The sequence below is a fragment of the Maylandia zebra genome, linkage group LG23, assembly GCF_041146795.1.
Source record: "Maylandia zebra isolate NMK-2024a linkage group LG23, Mzebra_GT3a, whole genome shotgun sequence".
Lineage (NCBI taxonomy): Eukaryota > Metazoa > Chordata > Actinopteri > Cichliformes > Cichlidae > Maylandia > Maylandia zebra.
Window position 1 is genome coordinate 38,795,676 of NC_135188.1, and position 14,108 is coordinate 38,809,783.

At 39.7% G+C, this 14,108-nt stretch overlaps 1 protein-coding gene across 1 annotated transcript in view; it reads right to left on the bottom strand.

The window, feature by feature from the left end:
* LOC101466449 (E3 ubiquitin-protein ligase Midline-1) overlaps positions 1-13,563 on the bottom strand; it is a 91,124-nt gene extending 77,561 nt beyond the window's left edge. The window contains exon 1 of the mRNA XM_004552606.4: positions 13,390-13,563. The gene's annotated coding sequence lies outside the window, so the exon portion shown is untranslated. The remainder of the gene's footprint in view (positions 1-13,389) is intronic.
* Between the last annotated feature and the right edge of the window lie 545 nt (positions 13,564-14,108).

The following is a 14,108-nucleotide window of genomic DNA, read 5'->3' on the forward strand; positions in this document are numbered from 1 at the left end:
TTCATGAGTATATTTACTTTAGGTACATTTACTAAATATTAAATATATTGGATTATACAACCTGTGAACTATTAGGATAGCCTTTTTCCATCTTGCAAAAGGAATATCCATCACAAGATTATGGAGCTCTACTTTTCACAGAAATCTGTCAAAGAAAGAAGCCGAAACGCGTTGGTCAATTATTAAAGTTGTTCATCTTCCCTTAAGTGTTGCTGGTGTTCCTGCATTGTGAATTTTCCCACTGGGTCCACAGTAAAAAATAAATAAATAAATAAAAAAACAATTAACAAAAATGTTCAGTTTAGTAATTACCGGGGCGCTACCAGAACTTTTTTTCTGTAATTTTACACATTTATTTATTCATGCTAACAGATTTATTTCATTTTCCACAGCAGCATTTCTTGGATATGTGGAAAAACTCAGAAATGCTGTTAAAGCTGCACTTCTTTTTTCTTATATTAAGATATCTCAGGAATTTAAAAGTGTAGTTAAATATCTTCACAGTGACAGAAAGGGTGGTTTCAGTGGTTTGGCCCACTTACGATGGGTTGCATGTGGCCCCTGATGTAAAATGAGTTTGACATTATCAATCTAACAGATGGTTTTGATTGGTTACTACTTCCATGAGATGTGATCATGTGACTGACTGGTGATTTCAGATGGAACCACTGTGTATATTATTGTCTACTTATAAATTCTTTAAAACAAGTATTGTATTACTTGGATGGAAATTATGAAGTATGCTGTAAAGGGTTATTAAATTCTGCAAACCGCATCTGTTAAGTTTTATAAAAACATTTGTAACTTTACAGAAACTACCCAGACAAAGTTCATAGATGCATTAATTAGGAAACCTCAACTGGAATAAAAACTACTTGGAGTAAAGTTAAAGAAAACTGCAAAAAAAAATAATAAAAACATGATGGACAGATTGAAAGTGTAACTGCATATCATGTAAGATGACTCTCTCCAGACTGGCCAATGATTCAATCAGCCAACTATGACATCACACCAGCTGGAGCACTGATACCGACTGTGAGAACAGAAGTGCACACCTTACTTTGGGTTAAAAATAAAGAAATAAAAAATTGCAGCTCCCATCATTTGAAGACCTAACAGAGGTCATAGGAAATTCTATGTGGAGATGATTGAGGAGCAAGTTGTCATTTTAAAGTCAAAGGCTTCTTTAGCTGAGCATTCCCACTGTGAAAAAAATGGACTTTTTCACAGGTGTGCCGAATGACTGCGTGAAGCATGAATAAGTTATAAGTGAAAGTCAGGCTCTCCAACCTCCCTTTGCTCTTGTACCCTGCAGTGCAATGCTGCTCTGTGATTACATGTGTGTGTGTGTTCATGTGTGTGTGGTAGTTAATGTAATGCAATAGTTAATGTACTATAGTCCACCCAACAGTGAGAAAATACTCTGATTTATGGGACTGCCATCGCCTGTGACAGGAAGAGCACACATTTGCGCGCGCACACACATCGGGAACAACTCGCTTTGCTCATACCGCATAAAAAAGTACACATCTTCTATGGCAATAAAAAGAATCCAAGATGCTAGCTGGGGATGCAGATGACTATGAAATAGAGTCAGTGAGAGGAATCGAAAGCTGTAACATTAATCAAAGAGCATGCATTTTGTATGAAGGAAGGTGGGGGGGCCTTAAACAATGTGATGGCAGCATGGCAGTATGAGACAGTGATTAATTATGAATGGAATAAATGATGCTCTCAGTTGGATCATTAATGGGCTGAATTATTAATTAAGTCGTCTGGGCTTTAATAAATCCTAAATATATTTTTGACAATGTTTACAGCTTCAAGGCACGATATGTGATCAAAATGTAAACACACAAGTTTGTTCTGCCTTTTAAAATTTAAAGAGAAGTATACAACATTTGTTAATCGTGTTTGCTTGTGAATAAATTTTGAATTGGTATTAAAGTGGAACTGACATGATGGTGGGGGGTTCAAATAATGAGGTGATGCTCGTGAGCCTAAAGCTTAAAGTTCAGCCTTCAGGCTGCTCTAAATACTCCCTGTCTGGTGCAAAGACACCACTTGCTCTCCAAACCTTCTTTTTGAGGCTCAACCAATCAGAAAGTTACCCTAAAGCGAGAGGAGCTAATGTTTGCTTGTTTCACATGTCCAATGGTTGACAGCGAGGGCCAGAATAAGATAAATAAGAGAGATTTTGAACAGTTAATTCTCCAAAGTTGCTCCAGCAGAGTGCAACAATAACAATATGGAGTTCCAATAAAGAGAGATGGATTTTACTTTATTTGTGTTGCCATTTCATCTCTCGGTCTTTTGATGAATGATGATTGGTGCAATAGCAAGGCATTGTAAACTGCTGCAGGTACTTATTTACTCTATTACTCGTGGAAATGCAGACACATATGTGCACATTATGCCCCACCTTCTACTGCCAAAAGGAAAGTAACCAAACATATTTTCTTGCAAATGAGTAATATATAATCTTCTACTGCTGCTTTAAGGGGGAATCACAGTTGATCATCTGCCTAATGGATAAGGAATTGCAGAATTATCAGAGACTATAGCCTATTCCAGTTCTGTGTTTGAGGGATTCGCTTAGACACATAAGGAATATTTCGATTTTTTTAGATTGTAAAAGTAAATCAATGAACCAAAAACCTGTCCACATAAAATAGGAACGTGACTTTGGTCCCTTTGCTTTTCAGCTGTTTATGGGGAAGCTGGACAGAGACAGACCCACCTATTTAAGTCACTTCGAATGCATTATTCAGACAGGGAGATAAACGGGAGGTTTTTGTTTGCGCATGCAGGTGCATCCCAGGGGACGATGCTTCTTAAAGCGAATGACATTTGCTTCCAACATGGTTGCCTGCCCTCTCTACGTGTCTTGTTTCTCTATCGTGCTGGAGCTGTCCCCTCAGGCTGGGCCAACACCTTGTCTCTATTCTTCTAACATCAGCAGAGATAAATAGTGCCAGCCACAGACACGCAGGGCCAATCTCACGAACTCACACCAGCACATACACACTGACCTCAGAGGTTTAATCAATAAACCACCCGCAGCACTTTTCCAAAGCTTACAGAGAGACACTGTGGGACTACTTATGTGTGTGTGTGTGTTTTGTTGCCACTATCCAAAAAACTCACCCAAACATGCCAATCTATAAGCCAATAGCAGCACTGCATCCCTTGGAATGCACAGTTTTGTATATCTCAGTTCATGTTATCTGTTTGCACAAAAGAAATCCATTCTCAGCTGTGACGCTAAAAGAAAGTGTTTTTTTCAAGTGTTTGACTCTTGCTTGGAAGAAGCATCACCTCCCATTAATACAAATCGACTACCTCACAAAAATTTAATTCAGTTTTGTAGCACCAAATCACAACAAAAGTCATCTCAAGGTGGTTCATATTGCAAAGTAAGGACAATAATACAGAAAACTACGACGGTCAGACGATCCCCGTGAGCAAGCACTTGGTGACAGGGGCAAGAAAAAAAACTTTTAACAGGAAGAAACCTCTTTCAGAACAAGGGTCGGGGAGGGGCTCCATCTGTTGTGATTGGTTGGGTGGTGAGGGGAATGGAGTCATTCAAAGCTGAATTTGTTCATCCCTGTTTATTGTCTTGTTCCTGAGAACCAGGACATGTTTCCATTATTGGTTGGAGATCATTATGTAGGATTGTTGACAAAAGTTGTGGTTTGTGTCTTGCGATCACTGGTAGCCCCTCCCAGTAGCCACTGATGTAAGTGGGCCCATCAAATTTTTCATCCCATGGTGGTGCCAACTTTTTTGTTTGTGGCTCTTGATTGTTGGTAGAAAACACCTAATTGTCACACAGATTTTTTTAAAAGTGAGAACTTTACATATCAATCTGCTTTCTTTAATTGTTGTCCAACTAGGTTTGGGGTCTGTAGCTTATCCCAGCTGAGATTATGTGAAGAGCTGGGTACACTTTGGACAGGAAAAAGGAAACCATTAAAATATTCAATTACACCTTGGACAGGTATATTGGATAAGCAGTCACGAGGCTAACACACAGAACAAGCCTTCACATTCAAAATCACACCTTTGGGCAATTTCGATTAATCACTAACTGCATGTCTCTGGACTGTGGAAGGAAGGTGGAGGACCCAGAGAAAAGGTTGCAGCCAAGACCTTCTTACTGTCAGGCAACACTCAAAGGTCTATTACGAGCTTAAATACGGGCTAGTATTTCCACAAGATCAGTGGCAATTTCTGGGGATATAAAAAGTGTTATTTTGTTCTGTTTATTGTCTTGTCTTGTCTTTTTTTTTTTTTTTTTTTTTGATATTTGAATCAGGGAGGTCATTTTCTTAAAAAAACAAAAAAAAGTATTTTCTTTATTTTAACATTATATGCTAACAGGTAGGGATGGGTATCGTTTAGGTTTTATCCGATACCGGTGCTAAATCGGTACTTTTGAAACGTCCGTCATCACTACATCACTACACTGGCAGGGCTAGGGGCCAGGACTCTCCTCTTCGGGTTTTTGGGGGATGTTGCTAACTCCGGGTCCGATAACAGGCAACCCACCCGCAGTAGATGTGCTCGGTGTGAGGTCTCGCAGCAAGCTATCAAATACGGCGCATTTCTCGGCTTTTTAAAAAAACGCTATGCGTCGCCAGGTGTTTCATCGGATTTGAGGTGTTACCTCCTTTGACAGTATCACAGTATCAGCTTAAAGCACTTGTTGCAGGCTGCTGAGTTTGCATATTTTGCTGTGAAGTACAGCCAGACTTTTGACCGCTTTGCCTTGGGCATTTTAATCTGTAGCTCTGCTCTAAAAAAACGTACGTACCTGGACCCGCCTACTATCCTCGGAAACGTAAAATGATTGGCTAGAAGTGTATCACAGCTCAGGAAAAAAAAGCACCGAAATAAAGCACCGAAATGTGCGCTGCTTTTCGGTCTGGTTACTACCGTTTATGTCAGAACCGGTGCCATCATGGCACCGGACACCGGTACCCATCCCTACTAACAGGTCAAAATCACAATATCAGTTAAAAGGGTCGATATCAGCAGATACCAATATTACGCTGATATCTAGGCATCTTTTTAATCACTTGCAAGGCACCAAATCACAACAACGGTACCCTCAAGATGCTTTATATTGTAAGGTGAAGACCCTACATATCGATAGGACCCACTAAAATACAGTTCTAAATATTACTTATAAACCTCACTGAATTTATTTCAGGAAAACATGCACCATAATTCTTTTTGCATTCATGTATGCCATGCTAATGAATGCAAATCATAATAAGGTGAATTAATATCCAAGAAATTCTCAGCACTGTGTGACACGGATGAACCTGTAAAGACGAAATTAGGCTGCATAGGGAGTACTACTTGACACAGCTCCTTTTTGGAGCAAAGAACACTAATGTCACAAACTGGTCCCACATCAGCATCCAGCAGAGAAAGACACCCCCACATAAAAAAAGACCATCCTGATAATTTGCGGGCATTGGTAGTTTAAACAGTGTTAAAATGTGTTTGTTTTCAAGGGTGTAAAGATGCACAAATGCATTAATGTATTGTACAGTGTATTAGCCAATACAATACAATTTGAGAGACCTTTCCAGTGCAGGGAAGGGATGTTGAACTAGAGCAAACTTTTTCTTTCGTTCTGCTGCATTTTTCCAACATAGCTTGGCTCCTACATGACTGTGATACTGTTCACTAGTCACATTCCTATTCTGGTTTTCCCCTAATGCAGACCAAACAAAATGAAATCTGAGTCGCAAGTCTCTGGAATGGGTTTTGTGTTTGGACAGTGTAATCCTTTGTTATTCTTACATTATTGGTTGTCGTATTGACAATGAATTGGCGGGTACACCACAATGTTCAGATTGCACTGTGACAGTAATCTCCATCCACCCACGGGTTATTCTTCATTCATAGTAATGAATTTATAGTAATGAGTAATGAATAATTTAAATAAATATTTAAATATATTTAAATATTTGTTTTCACTGAGAAATATATACACTGGCTCTCTCACTATTTTACTTACAAATCAGAACTCTACAGTTGAATACTGGCTCTCCTAAAAGTTGGGGGACCTTTTAACCAAAATCCACAATGTGATATCAGGATACAGTGATAATACTGCCTGTTTCTGACCATATTTTTCTTTAATGTTCAGCTGCTCTTTTTAGGCTCGGAGAATGGCTACTTCTGCACCCCTCTGCAAGTTTATGAATTCTCCATGAGGACACATCGACCCCCTTCTACTTGTAGTCCAGACACCGACTCCGAGCTTCAGCTGATCAAAGAGCCAATTAATGCTGGCAGCAGTATGCGCACAGTGTTGCAGTGCTAATCAATGGCATACTAAACTGCACAGGCACAAAGACTTGGTAAACTAGACAAGACAAACAGTGTCAGGTACTGCTGGAGTCACTCCGAATTACCTTCTGTTGGTATTTACATGGTCTCTTTTATTTTATTTTATTCTCATTTTATTTAAAATGAAGGGGGAAAAGGCTACCACAGAGGTTTTTGGACTGCTGGTTCCATACATGCACTTTTCATGTCCTGGTGAACATTGAAATTATAGTTTATTTTGATAATACTTCAGCATAATTGCGAGATGAATAATAATAATAATAATAATAAATTTTATTTATGAGCGCCTTTCAAGTCACCCAAGGACACTTTACAATAGGATAAAACACCTAGTAAAACAATGGCAGAATAAGAACAATAAAATAAAAGCACAAGATAAAATGAACAAACAGTGGATTCACAGTGGATATGCAGATTTGAACAGATGAGTTTTGAGTTGGGATTTAAACTGGGGGAGAGAACCAATATTTCTTATTTCAGGGGGCAGAGAGTTCCACAGCCTGGGAGCAGAGCAGCTGAAAGCTCTGCTTCCCATGGTGGTGAGGCGGAAGGAAGGTACAGTAAGCTGGATAGAAGAAGAAGAACGAAGTGAACGGGCAGAACAAGTGGTGGTTAACAGGTCAGAAAGGTAAGAAGGAGCGAGGTTATGAAGGGCCTTGAAGGTGAGCAGAAGAAGTTTGAAAATTATCCGGAATTTCACAGGGAGCCACTGAAGTTCCTGAAGAACAGGGGTGATGTGCTGGTAGGAGGGGGTTCTGGTGATAATGCGAGCAGCAGAGTTCTGAACCAGTTGAAGCTTATGGAGGGATTTTTGGGGGAGACCATGCAGAAGAGAATTGCAGTAGTCAATACGGGAGGTAACAAGACTATGTACAAGAATGGACGTAGACTGGGTGGAAAGAGAAGGAAGCAATCTGTTAATGTTACGTAGATGGAAGTAGGCAGAACGGGTGAGATTATTGATGTGAGATTTATAGGAAAGTGAACTGTCTAGGATGACACCAAGGCTCTTAACCTGAGGAGAACTGAAAACTGGAGTTGTGGAATGCGCAGTGATGTTTCAGAATCACTGACAAGAAGCCAGAATTGCTTCTAGAAAGAGTTTTTGTTTGTCAGGCTGTCCACTGTGACTGTCTTGTCTGGACGCAGGCAAGTACTACAAACAAAATGGACAAGAAATCATATCAGAATGGGTGCAGGGACAGTGTTACTTGAGGAAAGCTAAGACTATTGTAATTATGTGAAAGCAATACAGAATACCTGAGAGCCTGACTGCATTATATTGCAGTACATGTGTTGAATTCTCACCTGGTGCCTGTTTGTTATGTTTTTATTAGCAGAAAAAGCACAAAGTGATGCACAGAACTATGCAATAAAGCTTATGCCTGAGAGACTGGCCAAGAACACAAGTAAATATACAAATACATGATTAAAAATTCATTTTCTTAGCTAGGAGTGGCTCCTGGTGTGGTCTTCTGCTACTGTAGCACCTGAGATGCTCTTCTGCATACCTTGGTTGCACAAAATAGTTATTTGAGTTACTGTTACCTTCCATGCATTAGCTCAAAGTAGTCTGACCATTCTCCTCTGAACTCTGCCATGAACAAGTCATTTTTACTGAATGTGTCTGTCTTTTTTGGTCTGTTATCTGTAAACCCTAGATGTAGCTGTGCTGGAAAATCCCAGTAGTTTTAGAAATACTCCGACCAGTGTGTTTGGCAGCATGAACCAAAAGTTCAAAGTCATTCAGATCGCCCTTTTTCCCGATTCTGGTACTCGGAATGAACTTCAGCAGGTTGGCTTGACCATGTCCACATTCTTAAATGGACTGGGTTTCTGCCGTGTGACTGGCTGATTAGAACGAATATGCTCACTGTGAACTTGATGCCATGTTTTCCACCCTGTTGCATCCATAAACTGTACTGGTGCAACATACAGACAAGCCTGCAAATGATCTCACAGCAAGCCGTATTTTTTGATAATTACATTAAAAATACAACAGCGACAACAACAGCAGAACCACAGTGGTCAGGTCTGGTATAGTGACATGAATGGGATGAAGTGAAACAGAGAAGACAGTGGTTGACTACAGCTAGTACCCCAGTTTTTAAGCATTACCTGTTTTGCAGATGGATCCAACAAATGCTTTGTGAAGATCTCTTTTTTCAACTTTTTTCAGTAAATGTAACCAAGCAGTAAATCTAAACCCAACCAAACAACAAGTTAAACTGAAACTAAATGGTACATAAAATCAATGCAAATTACAGTGTGAAACATAAAGTTCCCAAACAGGATACGAACCCTGGTTTCCAGGTTAACAATTGTTTAAAGTCGCTTTCTGTGGATGTTCTCAAAGAGATAATGCTATCTATAGAAGGTTCCTAGCTTATTTAACAATAGTAAAACTTTATGATTCATCCTCTCTCAATACATCTTGTATTTGAGCCAGCCATTACATGAGAATAGCAAACACAGCCAAAGCTGCAGGCAAGCAAAAGCTGTTAAACAATGACGGAACAGAACAGGACACTTGACTGTAATTCGCAGTCCATCTCATTACTAAGTGTCTTTGGCTCGTCTTAGCTTTGTCGTTATGCAGATAAACATTCAAGTGTCATGTTTGGTCACCCGTAGAACAAACCAATCCTTTCATCCTGTCCCGTATCCTCGGGGTGAATAAAGGGGGCCACTACAAATAAAAAGCTTCTACTTGCATTTAACCTCCCTCCTAATTCTCCTCAAACTCAAGCCTCTGTCTTCTCTCTTTATTCAAACTGATCTTCTTGAGCTTTAGTGTAAGACAAGGAGGTGGCTATGAGCCAGTATTCTGCTGTTGGGGAGCTGAAACATGAATGCCAAGATGGATGGGATTTTATAGCTGGAATGTGGGGGGTTTGGCTGGGCATGAAAAGATTGGACACACTGGCAGTCGCTGATGCCAAGGCCTTCTAGCATGAGACCCTGCTGGGTTCCAAATATGGCAAAGAGTGTGTCAAAATTAAACTTCAAAAGGAGAAATATTTTAGAGAGTTTCATGCCACATTAAAGTAATATTCAATTGTTTATTTTATATTTTCATAGTAAAAAAAAATCTGTTTCTGACAGAAAAACCAGAAACTGTAGCGGAATATAGCAATAATGAATAGCTAGCATTAACAGACTGTTACAACCTCCAGAAAACATATATACAAGAGCTAAATATCACCCATTGGTTCATAGATTCAAGCTTTTAAACCTCAACCTTAGCATTGTGACTGGTCTCATATTGTTTTGTGTTCTTTTGCATTGATTTTTTGTGTGTGTGTTTTGCAGCCCAAAATGAAACGTGTAGAAAGGTTAGCAACCAGGAAAGTTATCAGGTAACGCTATAAGGTTTTGATTGCAAGCACTGGACAAATCATGGGACACAAATGTATATTCCCTGACAGGCTGTGAGTGGTTGCTGGCTGATGCTGACTGAAATTCGTTGCAAAGAGAGATTGGCTGCTAGCAGTTTACTGTTCTTGCCCACAGTTTGTATATCTGCAAATACAAACTTTACACTCCAAGCACTTGCAAAACTTGAAAGAGTGCAACATAAACTACAGCCAAATTATTTCAATATTTTTAACCAGTGCAATTGCATGGAGGCTTTTGGTGTAGCATTGCATAACTCTTTGACATCAATTCCATGCTAGCGACTGCCAGCAATCTCTAGAAACCAACTACAGAACACATTCTTCCCTATTACCCAGCATTTACCAATGGGTATCTGATAGGCCTCTTCTTCTTCTATCCAGCTTACTGTACCTTCCTTCCACCTCACCACCATGGGAAGCAGAGCTTTCAGCTGCTCTGCTCCCAGGCTGTGGAACTCTCTGCCCCCCGAAATAAGAAATATTGGTTCTCTCCCCCAGTTTAAATCCCAACTCAAAACTCATCTGTTCAAATCTGCATATTCACTGTGAATCCACTGTTTGTTAATTTTATCTTGTGCTTTTATTTTATTGTTCTTATTCTGCTATTGTTTTACTAAGTGTTTTATCCTATTGTAAAGTGTCCTTGGGTGACTTGAAAGGCGCTCATAAATAAAATTTATTATTATTATTATTATAAGCACTGTTTGAACAGGCCTTTAGCGCTCAGTTTCACAGCAGCTGCCAGAATCTGTAGTAACCACTCGCAACCAGTCAAAGAATACACTTTATTCTCTCATTATTCTCTCACTGGTTCTTGCTAGATGCTCGCTAGCTGGCCTCTAAGTCTGTGTGACTAAAGTCTTAGAGAAACAGAATTCTAGGGGTTCATTCACCACTCACCACTCACAGCTGTGTTTTACAGAAAGTCATATCCCTTACTGCATAATTTCATAAACAATGTTCTAAAAGGCATTGATACCAAAAGCATGGTTTAGTTCAGTGATTCAAATTAGGGGAGGTGCAACATTAGCTACTAGCTAAATTCACAAGCTTTGGCATTTACTTGTCAGTCAAAACACAAAGACACCAATCAATACTAATTTAAACTTTCAGCCTTAATCGAAATGGGTGACTAATAAAAAAATTTCACTACTAGTCTAGTTGTCATGAAGGTGGAAATTAGCAATATGGAGAGACCTCTTACACTTTCAGAATTACCCGGAAGTGTCCAAATGAAGAACTGCACTTTTTCATCTTTGGTTTCATTTTACCTATGGCAAAAACGCAAATGCCTCTACTTTTTAATTCACTCACTTGCCATCTTGGGTTTTCTCCCAATACTTGTACACTTCACTGTGACAAGCCAGGAAAGTCACACGTTTGCTCCAGGTTTGTGTCACGTATCCAAACCTAACTCATACGGTTTCACCTCATTTTACTTCAGCGCTACTAGCTCCAGGTATGCAACTGTCACATCCTGCTGCATTCACCAGCACCTCCCTCTCCCCATGTCAGCACTGATAAGGGAATTGAGTGCATGGCATCTATAATGGGGGAGGGAGATAGTAGGAATGTTATGAAATACAACTACTTCCACAACCAAAGCAGTAATAGCTACAGAACGCTGTTGGCTCAGTTAGAAATGAACAATGACACATTTCATCCTTCTTGAAGTAAAAGGTCAATACACTAGCAGAACTCACAAAAATCTCATCTACAGAAGATGAGCAGCATTGGAGCCTTCTGACTGAATAAAATATGCAATTCTTCAAGAACAGAGAGTATAGCTGCTCTTGTGGGGAATCATCTCAGCAATTCTAATGTTTGTGATTGTCAAAGAATGTCTATAAGAAAGGTTTCAGCCTTTCAGTTTACTACTATAGCTCAGAAGATGTTTAGATTATGTAAAACACCCAAAAGACATAATTCTTGAGAATATAACTGAATTGCTAATGTCGTTTTTGGACCACAGTTAAAACAGATTCCATTTATCTCGCAATGTAGTAAACTGTAGATACACTTTGCTCAATCGCCCACAGAGAAATCCTACTAACTGAATACATTTTACATCATTATTTAATGTTAACATCTCTGTGTGTTTGTATGCCGGTCTTTAAAAAAAGGCAGTCATACCCTCAAACCCTAACCCTAACCCCAGTGCCAACAACTCAGCCCCAATGCCTAAACCAGGCAATAACAAATACAACCAAAAGATTAGCATAGGTAAACACACATTCACTACAGTTTTCTGTGTTTAGCATTCAGCTTAGCAAAGCTGTCTATAATTCATAGCTGTGTATGGGCACTGTTTGTATTATTCATTATCAATTTTCTGTTGCACCTTCCTACAGACACATTGCATTGCGGTGACACATCAGAGGCTGTTTAATGCTGAAGTCTACACAAATTTATGCAGACCTGAGGGAAGCTGAACTACTTATCAGTTTCAAGTTGAACTGTACTTTTTAATCTTTGCAGAAGGGTGACTATGTGTGATGCACATCGGGGTGGGAGAACGCATTACAGAAGAATCTGCTTGAAGAAAGGTTCGCATTCCAAGGAACTAACTGTTCAAGCACAATAGAACACATAACTGCTTTTGCATTGCAATCATGGCTTACATTATTTAGCATTAGCAACATTTAGCGCCTAGAAGACCCATTGGCTTGACTTGTCTATCTAAATAATTCCTTGAAAAGCAAAGACTTTCATTCATTCGGTGCTATATGTACTCTGATGGGCTTTTTTTTTTTTTTAACAAAAGCAGAAGCTACATTTTAACTTGTAATACCCAGAGTCCAAGAGAGACTAACGAAGCCTACAAACTAAGCCTATTACAATGGCTAGCAGGAGATTTAGCATTATAATACATACAGGGCATCCAGTTCAAATGTGGAACATTGTTTTCCATTATAATTGAGTCCAAACAAGCAATTTGTCCACTGGCTCTTATACATGGAGAAAAGGGACTAAATTGGCTGATATTATGACATAAACAAAGGCCTCTTTGGGTAAATGCAGGGTACAGCTAATAAGCTAATAATAAAATATGGTCTTTATCAACTTTCATCAAATTTTTTTGTTGTATAGGATTACACAAGTTAATAATCCACTTAAATCCCTAATTAGCAGTTATCTTTTATTCAAATAATTCTGTAACAGGTACATTTTTATTAAGTTTGGTTTTTTTGTGTTCTCATACTTGCCTTTTATTCTTGTCTAAATAAGTGCAATACTCGCAGTAAATCAGTGCTACACTAAAGCATGTCAAGTTCACAGGCAATACAAAGCTACTCAAACAGGCACAAACCAAAGTGGAACCAAAAAAATCAAAAATGCCACTTTAAAACAATAACATCAGCATGCACGTGCATTCAACTGCCACGCTTAGACCACATGGAGGAATCAAGCCCCCAACACCACCACCCCACCTCCGCCCCCCACCCCATTTTGACCCACTCCACCCCTCTGATGTATGACATCCTATTGTGAATGTGCTATGAGGTAAAAAAAAAAAAAAAAAAAAAAAAGAACGAAAGAAAGAAAAAGACCCTAAACCTATTGCCTCTAAAGGATTGGTCCTGGAGAAAGTGAATTAAGCAACAAAAGAGGCACTTACGTTCAAGAGCCTCACATGGTCGTCCGACAGTAAAGAAGAGAAGCGGGCAGTGATTCCAGCCTGAGACAACAATAGTGAGTAACCTTGAAGAGAGAGAGATGGAGAGAAAGTGAGGGTGGTGTTGGTAGTGGTGGGGGGGAGGAGAGACAGTGAGTTAGAGAGATGGGAAAGAAATGTGAGCAAGAGAGGAGACAGATTGATGCGTCCACACACCGCGGCATAGACGCAAATCAAAACACTTTGGATCTTTTCTTGCATCTCCCCTCCTCTCCTCCTCCCGTTCAGTTTTGCCCCCCCACCCCCACCACCAACCCGTGCCTTCGGGTTCCACATGTGTTCAGGCTCAGGCAAGCGTGAAGCGAGCTGAGGAAATCAGCGCTGCAAGTGCTTTGTCCAGCGGTTGGGAAACTCATGCTTCCATTACGTGGAACATTGAGCTTTCTGGCTGCCTTCTGTGGGTCTGATCCGCAGCAGATGGATGGAGAGGCAGGAGATGATATCCAGCATCTTGGCCCTTCTATCACACCTTTCCTGGAAGCTTGCCCTAAACATAAGATTTTATTTATTTATTTTTTAAAACCTGCATGTCCTCTGGAAAATGCAGATAAATCTCTTTCAGTGGCATGTGTCCAGTTTCCCCTACAACTCTGTTTCTGATCATACTGCACTTTTTTTTTCACCCTCTTTAAAGAGATGATGCAAACTGCTTCAATTTTTAG